Genomic DNA, 10,948 nt, shown 5'->3' with positions numbered 1-10,948 from the left:
TCAAATACACAAAATCTTCACACATCGACTGAAAATTCACAAAAATCATACAGCGCCACTTGTGTTTTTGCTTCTGCTAGCTTTGGGGTTCATCATTTAAAAACATATTGATTGCATACTGTTTGCCTAATTAATCAACGGCCTGAAATCTGCATCTCATCTGAGCCTCTCTTCCAGTCTCCACCACTCCGACTACGAGGCCACTCGTCTCATCGCCCTACTGGGAACTCAGTCTTCATGGGGCCCTATTAGACAAGGCCTGCCTCCATCTGGATCTGGCACTGACAGCCCATTCATCAACACCACCGTCTCACACCAAACACACGCTAACACACGCGAGGCGCTTTATTGCGGAGGGGGAAGAACAAACATCCCATAAAAATCAAAACATACACCCACCCCGTGAAATGTTATCACTAAGGCAAAGACCTAGAGAGGAGGAGACGGACGAGGAGAGAGCGTTTGATCATAGTGTGTGTGTGTGTGTGTGTGTGTGTGTGTGTGTGTGTGTGTGTGGTCTATGTCGTCTGTATGACCAGCTGGTTTGACCGCGGTGACAATATGAGGCTTCTGAGAGTGAGGGGGCGCGAAATAACTCACCTGGTGGATCAGAAGCACGCACATGGCAGGCAGCGGCGGCAGGGCAGCAGGGGTAAAGAAAGACACGGAGAGAAAAAGATGCGTTAATATAAACGCACAATCCATGTGAGGTTTGAGCATGTTGTGCAAACACAATACAGCTGCATAGAAATCAAGGTCATGTGAAAAGGGATTCGCCCAGTCAGGTAGCGGTAAATAAAACGCTGAATAAAGTCAAACAAATTCAGTCATACTATCAGATAAAAACAAAAGCCCGTGTTTGTTTACTCTGTGATGTTTACTAGGCTGTACATACTTTATGATTGTTAAGTTTTTTTTACAGTTTCTAAATGGAAAGTTTTAATGAGTTTACTCCCTAATGTATCCCTGGATGCACCTGTGTATTTAGAGCACGCCTAGCCGTCGCGCATCAGAAATCAATTTTCAATCTTGACTTGACTCTTGATCTTCGATATGTCATACAAGAGAGAAAAAGAGCACACAGAGTACTGTAGGACTTTTCACACATACACACACAAATCATCAGCAATACCATTGGCAGCAAAGCCATGAGAGGCTGATGGAGTGGTTGTCTTGGAAACAGAGACTGGCATGGGTTATTATGAAGGAAGAAATGAAGGGGTGAGAGGGGGTGAGCGAGGGCCACAATACAAAGATCTGCAGCGAGACAGATGTGTGCGTGTGCGAGGTGTGTGTGTGTTGTTGTGGGGAGGGGGTGATTATAAAGACCTCCAGATAAAGTTCTATTCTCTTACTACCATTATCAATAATTCACATAAGACAAATGAATCAATAATTCAAAGAAACATACAGTCTGACAGCTGATGTTATTTTCTTATGGCTCGTATGGTTCTACCGAGTATACAGCGGGTAGAAAACCAGGCTGAAAAAGAGAGGAAATGGATAAATAAGGGGGAGACTGTAACAAGCCCAGACACAGTGACAGACTGACAGCTGCCCCCATCCCCCTCTGTTTCCCCCCTTTCTCCCCATTTTTTTTTTTCCCCCTACAGCCGTCTCCCTTCAGTGGGTTCGCAGCCCTGTGGTGATGTTGCTGGCCTCCTTATTCGCATCCTCCCCTTTCTTCATCCACATCTTTAACTGCACCCCCAACCCCCCTCTCATACATAAAGGAGAAAACAAGTATCCAGGCAACCCAGCATCACTTACTGGGAGAGGAGAGGAGAGGAGAGGAGAGGAAAGGAGAGGAGAGGAGAGGAGAGGAGTAAAAACCGCATTGTGATGGAACCGAGAATACAGATGAGAGCCAGAAAAACAGGGACTGAATCAGAGGGAAAGTGGGAGAGGAAGACGGAGAGTGAGACGCCCTGTGCAGTAGTGAGGAGGGAAAAAAAAGAGAGAGATATATATCAAATAAATCCTTCAAGAAACTAAACACATATCCGGTAAAGGGGGGAAGTAAAATAGGCCATGTAGCGGTATCTACAGTGTAAAATAATACGACTTGAAGAATGGTCAGATAGAAAAAGCCTGATGAAGAGGAGACAACCTGTGAAACGACTGAACAGACCAGACTCTATAGAGCCGTTGTTGATTATTTGATGTTACTGATAATTTACTAATATATACGATGCATAGGTACAGTTAAACCCAAAATAATCAGAATAGAACATTGTTATTATCGATGTCTCTATATATAGAGGACACACAGAGGAACCGAAAAGATGTTTCTTATGAGTGAATTATTATATTTTTATTTGACCATGAGGTTCCTTCGAGCTGGAAATGACAAAACACGTGACAGAAAATGATAAACGGTGTTAAACGTTCATGATTTCTACGTCTTCTTTTACTTGTACTCTATGCCCAAAGTTGTTCACGTCCTTTAAAATCATTTCCACCTTTTTGAGAAATATGTTCAAGCTTCCAAATGGTCCTGCACCATCCTAATTAATCTGAGAAGTTCTGTTAGCAAACTCTCAAGGCAGACGCTGCACAAGGCTGGTTTCTATGGATGCCAGCCAAGGAGAAGACTACTCTTCCAAGACAAACTAGCATTTGACATAAATAAATTGTTTGGAAACAGAAACTTGGCTTTCATTTGGTGAAACAAAGGAGAACTATTTAACCCCAAGAACACCATCCCCATAGATAATCACGTTAGTGGGAATGTAATGCTTTGAGGGTGTTTGTCGGCTAATGGGACGGGCAATCTAGTCGATGGCATCATGACCAAAGGTGACTACTTTGAGATTCTTGTGAAATATATCATGCAGTCTGCAGAAGAAGAAAAAAAGAAGAAGAAGAAGAAAAAAGTTTGGGCTGCAGTGGACCTAATAAAAAGACAATTATGTATTAGATAGATAGATAGATAGATAGATAGATAGATAGATAGATAGATAGATAGATAGATAGATAGATAGATAGATAGATAGATAGATGGATAGATGGATAGATAGATGCGACAAAGCATTTGGTTGTATATACTGTTGCTTTTTAATTCAGTCCCGATCTGTCACCATAAAGACCTGAATTTGAACTTGATATTACTGAAAGGATGAAAAGATGGGATTGTGCAGCATCTTCCTGTTGAGAAAAGCCTGTTTTATTTTACTGTTAATTTACTGTGGCTTTGGCTCGATGCAGAACTGGTGGTAGACGTTTGTAAAAAATAAAAAATAAAAAAAAGAAAGACAGAAGCAGAAGAAAACTTGAAAAAAAAAAGCATGGCAAATTGGAAATTATGTTAATTTCAGTGTGTCTTGAGGCATTTGTGAGGTGTTTGCATGAGGGCAAGCTGCACGACAGATAAGCTTCCAAAAAAAGAGGGTTTTCCTCGGCTCTCCAAACCCCTCGAGACACGCAGCGAGATGGCAGAGCAGGAGGAGGAGGAGAAGGAGGGAGAGAGCAGACATAAAGCATTGTTGTTTTGTGTTTACTTTCATCTGCCTTTTTAATTCCGCCAAGAAAATAAAGTTTCATTGACTCTTTTTTTCAGTGTCAATGGTGAAAGTGAAGATCCCAGGCTGCCAAATAAAGTTTGCTGATGACGTGCAGCCCTAATGGTTTGACATGAACGCCTCCTCTCCACATTGTTGGTGCCAGACATTTGGCAAATTAGTAATATGAAGTAGGCCCCCTAATGGAGGGTTGCCATGCTAGGTGTGCAGCTAGTTTTGTGGAATAAACTGTCATATGAACCACTATGCATGTATGTTAGACAGCGAGTATGTGTTGAACTAAACCCCCTTTTACACGCGTGCTCTGTTCTGTTAATCAGACAAACGGGACGGCTGCATGAGTGAATGTGCGCTCTGGTTGCCTCTCCATAAAAGCGGCACCACCAGTCTCACCAGGTTGGACCGTTTCCGTATCACTTTGAACTGAGTCGTCACATTAAACGGACAGACACGCACAAGCGACGGTACTTTGAGTTGATTTTTCCACATTTCAGCGCGAGTACTCGTCCAAAAACATCCCAGAGATGCTTAGCGCGCAGTTTGTGTGCCAAAATCTCAAACACACCTTTTTCACACACTTTGCTCGACAATTTGAAATCTATTAGGCAAAGAAATGGAAAAAAAAACGTACTGCTATGAACAGAGACAGGAACAGCTTAAAGAATAATGATACCCACCAATAATTAATGTAAACCCAGTGTTTTTCTGCATCAATTCTTCAGGAGCTGAAGTGTGTTTGAAACTAGTGGCTCTGAGTTTAATACCTGCAACATCAGGCAGCTGCAGGATTCATATTAGCGTCTCTGAAGGGAGACAGAGTTACTCATATCTGCACACTGAACAACAGCACCGGCAACTAAATAAATTCTTAGAATTATAAATTATTGGCAGGTCACACTGTAGTTCTACATGTCTTCACCTCAGTCTGGTGAGCTGTCACACACAGAATGATTTCCAGCTATTTCCTTATATTTCTTTACATACCTGCAGCATCAGGCAGCGGCAGTGCCTTCAAGGAGAGAGGGAGCTGTGTGCATTTAACAAGGGGCAATAATAATAACTTCATTAATGAGGCTTAACTACAAATTATCTCAGCATGGACAAAGGGCCAATCAGGGTCGAAAGCACGTTCATACAGAACGCAGCACTGCGCTCTGAAATGTTTATTGTCAGTGCTCAGGTCAGAGAGACGGCGCGTTCGCTGCAATACATTTGAGGTTTTTGGACTTAAATGTATTCATACGCTTCCATTAAAGAAAAGGCAAAATTCACAACAGTCACTCAAATAACTAGAAACTGAAAAAAGTAATAATAAATAAAAATTTGCTAAATTAAAATTTAGTGAAATAAGACATTGCTTTTGAATTGTGATTGAAAAGAATAATTAAAAAAAATAATAATAACTGTCCCAGACAAATGAGAGCACTTTGCTGATGAGCAGTGAAATCCAAACACCTGTCAACAGGTGTAGAAGTCTGACTGAGAGTTACAGAAAACAGTTGATCGCAGTGATTGGCTCAAAGGGTTGTTCAACTAAATATTAGTTTATGGGTCCCATCAGGCTAGTTTGCTTGTTTTTTGTTTGTTTTTTAAAATACCACAATTCAAAAGCAATGTCATGATTTTCATTAAATTTTTATTTATTATTACTTCTGTCAGTTTCAACGTATTCCAGTGACAGCTGTGTTTTTTTCCTTCTTTATTGGGAGGGTATGAATACATTTAAGGATGACTGTAAGTGACAAGTGAAAGGGGCTGAATGACAGAAAGCCATCACTTGAGTGGCTTGAAGAACGCACCAATGTCCCCATCTGTCTGAAAATGGCTTTTGGATCGTCATCACAGGCATGCACAGCAAAAATTTTAATTTTTCAACATGCAAATTCCAGACTGGGAAAAAAAAACAGAAGGAGGAGTTTTGCACAAACCTCTAAGATTAAGATTAAGGAGGTTCTGGTTGACTCATGTACATAAACAGAGCTATGTGTAGTTATGTGTGTGCGTTGCAGTGTACTGCATGGTATCACAACACAAGGCTTACTGCATGCCAACACACATAAACACACATGGTGTGGCTCTTAAGACTGGACAATGAGCTGGATGAAGACATTTGAAAGGGCTGTGATAGCTCATCTCCAAACCCAACATGATCCATGACATGTATGACCCCTGTGAGATGGGATGAATGAGGTTCTCTGGTACACGGATATTTATTATGGAGGGGAACTGGCAGAGACAGATGACCTGCTCCAAACCTGGATCTATAGGGATGAGTCCCCTTTAAACAAAGGCACTTTGAGTTTGCCAAACCATTGTTTTTACCTCTGTTTGACAAAATGACACAAAATCACGTGTGTGTCCGCATTCAATCTGCAATCACACCGAGCAATCAGAAGAGAGCTGTGTTAAAAGCCTGTGGGGAGCAATCTGGGCTATTTCCAAGCAGCATCTCCCACAGCCACGTAAAGGGGAAAAAAGCTTTCCACAGAGGAGCTGAGCTCATTTTGAACACATAATTGTTCTACCCTTCCCCTACAGCCTCATTATGGCACAATCTGATTACAGGCAGGGAAACAAAGGAAGACGATGAAAAATACCATCTATGAGGTGGATGCAGGTCTGTTTGTATCTCTGTCAACTTTAAGCTCGACCCTCCCTCTGCCTGCTGAACGTGGGTTTGATTTTAAACAAGCCGGGAAAAGTACAACTCTATAAAAACACAGTTTGTGTTCATTCCAGGTGAAATTGCATGTCACATCCGTTTGGGTATCACAGTGTAAAAGCATAAATTCTTATCCGCGGTGTCACAGCCGCCACAGCTGGAGCAGAGAAGTGGCAGGAACCTCACAGGGCCTAACGCGCCTGTGACTGAAGTCAGCCTATTTTCTGCGTATGACAGCAGCAGAATGAGACTGTTTCGGCTCAGTTACCGCGCCGACGATCGGGTCCCCTGCTCCCAATGAGCAGATTTCATTGGCCTCTATTACTGGGTCAGGCTGCGTGTGGCAGCGGCTGTGTGTGTGTTTGACTAGGCAATAAGCCCGGTGTCACTGTCACTTTCATCAGAAGAAACTCTCTCTTTCTCACTTTGTCTCTTGTCTTTTGATTTTTCTCTCTCTCTTTAGGGCAGCTTTGGAAAAACCATCCAACCATTGTACTGAAAGGCACATAGAATGAAAAAAAAAACACAGAATGTACCAACAGGAGAACAGTACACGGGGCTCAGCAAAGCATGAGTTTTCTGCCTTTCCTTTTTACAGCTGGGTAAACTTTTCAAACACCTACACTTGTGAAAACAATGAGTTTATGTATAGATGTTGAAGACAATGTGCATTCACCTGCTAGAATTTAACTACACTTTCCTGTAGCTGCATGCAGAAGGAATGTTCAGGTTATAATATATAATATAAGGCACAGCAGGGGAAATCATCTCTGTTTGTATAACTGATGCACAGCATGAATGTAGATATGTTCAGTTTAGTCTTGGCTGCAGACCTGTGTAGACACGCACCAGTCCAAAAGCAACACAGCAATACATCAAGTTAGTTTGTTCTTCATCCTTTTTTGCTATAAATGCTGCACTGGCACTCCAGATGAGTTTGAATGTCACTGACTGTCTGACTCATAAATAATAGGACAAATCTCTCTAGTGCCACTAACATAAACTTCTCTTTGGTGAGATATTCTCCAAGTCTCTTTAAGAAGGGGCTGGAGTGCCGAATTTATTACTGACAATGTAAATCCAGCTGCCATCGAATCTCTCTGAGCTGTGTACCAATGAAGCAGGACAGACTCCAGAGGCTGGACAGTGCAATGATGGTTAGCTGATCGGGTGCTTTAACTGTCATACTCCAGTGTGTGTGTGTGTGTCGTATGATGAAGGGAGTCTTGTGTTGCATGTGAATACAAGTGCACCTAAATGGCTGGTGTGGTGTCGGGGGAGACCACTTGCAGGGCTAATCTGGAATCAGTGCACATCAGGGATTTGATTTGATTGAGCACTGCAGTGTAGATGCACAAGCATTCTTCAGATACAAACGCAGCCCTTAGTTACTGTGTCAACCAGAGTAATCACAGCACGGACACAACATAGACTCACACACAGACACTCTGTTAGTACATGCCAGTAAAGGGACACTTTAGATCTCCATATTTTTTTATTTAATAACCTTATCCTTCATCTTTTAAGTCGGACTGAAAAAAAAAAAGTAAAAAATGCGCCTTTTTTCAGTGGAAAGCTGAAGGAAGTTTGCAGTTGTTGCCTCAGCGATGGTTACACGACCCTTAGATGTAGAATTCAGATAATGTAGTGCTGCACGTTCTCAGGTTTTAGTCAAAGTTTACATATTTGGTACCAAAAAATTAAGTTCTGTAAAGTATTTGGGGCTGAATTTTATTTTCAGAGCTGAGAAATTCTCTATTTTGAAAAACAAGTGAGCGTTTTACCTTGAAAGCTAAATTTAGGGTTTATTGTCTCTAGAACTATGACTGTAAAAGCCATGAAACCAACCGAAACAGCTAAAACTTATCATTACTGACATAAACAACACAGGTCTTACTCTGACCTTACAGAGGCCTTGAATAATAAAGTTTAGCATTTCTCAGTCTCGGAGCAAACTTCCGTGGTGCAGCTTTAACATTTTGGTTTATGGCATCACCAAAGTGCCATCTGCAATAAGAAAGCATCCAGGCAGACTGTCAGTCTAATAACCACAGTTATTGCTTCCCTGCCCTCTAAATAAGACAAGCAATTCTGAGAAGCTCAACCTTTTCATTGTGCAACATGTGCCTCTTAAATAAACGAGTCACAGTAATATTTCAAGCACTTTTCTTATTCCATTCCATCCCCACTGATCATCAGTCCTTGTCCGGCTCCATTAGAGCTGTTTCATATCGGAGAATAACAATATCTCAGTCACTGTGCGGCTCACCGCACCGCCGTAGAGCTAATCAATCTACGACTCGTCTCCCCATAGGTGGACTGATCGGCTGGCATTATTCTCCAGTCAATTACCTCGAGTGAGAGAGGCAGTAGGAAGAATGACAATGGACGCTGATGAATGCCACTCAGGGCTCAATTTAGCCAGCCAGGGCGCCATCCCATAGCTGGCAGTAAGACAATTGGGTCGTCTAATAGGTATTTATACGAGCTCCCCTTCAGCAAGCAGCCATTTGTTATAGAGAGAGGTTACCGCTGGAATGGACTGTTTACCTATGATGTGGTAGTTTGCATAAGGACATAATTGAAGGCCACAGTGTTTTTGATGGATGCCTGTGTGTGTGTGTTCATGTGTGTGTGTGTGTGTGTGTGAATGAATCTGTATTACTAATCATTTCATAAATACATATTCATCTCTTGCCTTGAAGCAATATCAGGCGCTTATAGTGGCAATTCAATAAGTTGCCGTGGCTCGCTTTTCAACTGCTTCATTTAAACTCCCAGTACACACAGCAGTAGGCAGCAATAGTTAAACAGCTGGTGAACGTATTTAACACATCATAACGTTGTGCGCGCGTGTGCGAGAACGAAGAAGCGGCCAAATACGGTACTCGGCCTGGCAACTGTAAGGGTTTATGGAATAGCAGACCGCAGACATGCTCCACTGTCCTGCAGCACGATGATGAGAAAAACACTGAAGCACTTATACGAGATTAAAATAGCAATGAGGCAAAGAAGAAGAAGAAAAAATATGAGAGAGGAGAGGAAATAGAGAAAAAGACAGGATTCATAGCTGCCTGCCAAGAGATTTTGGTGGAAGACGAGGCTTGAATGGCAGGAGGAGTCGGGACAGGAGAAGCAAAAAGGAGGAATGAAAGAAAATGTTAAATTCAAGTACAGCAAAGCAAGATGGCTCCTGATGAATGTTTGAATAATGTGTGTGTTTGGTCGTCACCACTACACACTGATGTCTGTTTTATTGTTTGGTGAAGTCTAACAAACTGAGAGTTGTCAGTCCTCAAGGCGTAAAATACTGCCATGTATGACTTTTCTGGTTTAAAAGAGCCTCGTGAGGACTTTTACCCAGGACACAGAGGTTTGTGTCTCATGCTGGACAATTCTATTTCTTCAGTTAGTTTCATTTTATTTTCACGTAAACTTAATTTTCACTGGTTCGGTTAAGTTTTGGCACCAAAACTACCGTAAATTCTGGACTATAAGTCGCTACTTTTTTCACTCACTTTGAACACTGCAGCTTAAACAATGATGCAGCTAGTTTATGGATTTTTACGAATTTTACGAATTTGCCTCAAGACGAAAGTGACAATGAGAGCGACAACGACAGAGAGACTGAGGAAGTGTGTGACGAAGTAATTCTGAGGCTGTTCAACTCCGACACTGAAGAAGACGACTTTAGTGGTTTTAGTGCAAGAGGAAGATGAAGATAGCGATCAATGACTTTTCCTGGTAGGATGCTGTATTTTTTATTTTCTTAACCAGCCGTGTTACAGGCACTGTTCGGAAAAAAGCATTTACGGTACGTATTTAATAAAAAGTTTAAAAAATCTTTCTGTGTAAATATCTCATGTTACAACGTGGACACCTGCGGCTTTTAGATAAGTGCGGCTTATTTATGTACAAAACTTGTTTTCCTTTTAAAGTTAGTGGGTGCGGCTTATGTTCAGGTGCCTCAGTAGTCCGGAAATTACGGTAGATGAAACTAAACAAACTGCTGTGTTTAGGAGGAGATAAAAGCTTAGGTTAAAGTACACCATTTCACAATAAAAACCACATGTTATAAGGCACTCTTCTGGTTGCTCAAATAGGAGAAAGACAGCAGCAGCGAACATTTGATTACTGTCTCAAAGTGTCTGACGTGTTTTTTTATAGGTGGATCGCACAACCTTGAACACTCAGAAAGACACCAGAGTGTATTCAAACAGGGTCCTGACAAGGCTGGGGGTGAGACTGAGCTCGATGTAACTGGACAATCCCGTCTCGCAAAAATTACAGTCCCATGTAATTACATTACGTCTCGTGTTTTGAAGGGAAAGCGTTTTCTGCCAAATGACTTTTGTTTGTCAGCCGTGCAACCACTTATTACATGGGACAGGACGTCACTCTGGAACGAAGAAAACAGAGGAGAAGTTTTAAACATGTTGTGAAGCGGTCACATTTTAATGCAAGCCATGATCTTTTTCTTAACAAAAACCATGTTTTGATTTTAACAACATGTGAAAACTAAATGTATTTCTAACAACAGCGGTCCCAGACAGGACATGTTTTGATTCTAAGTGCTGTTGCTGACATGTGCTGCCATCCTCCCATTCTACTTACTAATGTGAACTCTGTGGCTCCTTCAAACTGGAAGCCTTTCCTACTACGTACTTTACTGGCAGAAAATATGTTTCATTCAAAACATAATGAGAATGCAGCTTGGTTTTACCACAGACTGTATAAAAGATGGACGTAGCTACCGTGACGTCAC

At 41.7% G+C, this 10,948-nt stretch overlaps 1 protein-coding gene across 1 annotated transcript in view; it reads right to left on the bottom strand.

Annotated features, from left to right (window-relative positions):
* The window catches only part of pard3aa (par-3 family cell polarity regulator alpha, a), a 397,502-nt gene that overhangs the window by 290,919 nt on the left and 95,635 nt on the right, over positions 1 to 10,948 (bottom strand). The gene's annotated exons all lie outside the window — the stretch shown is intronic.

This window comes from Stegastes partitus, unplaced genomic scaffold (genome assembly GCF_000690725.1).
Source record: "Stegastes partitus isolate 25-593 unplaced genomic scaffold, Stegastes_partitus-1.0.2 Scaffold61, whole genome shotgun sequence".
Classification (NCBI taxonomy): Eukaryota; Metazoa; Chordata; class Actinopteri; family Pomacentridae; genus Stegastes; species Stegastes partitus.
This window is presented reverse-complemented; position numbering and strand designations above follow the sequence as displayed.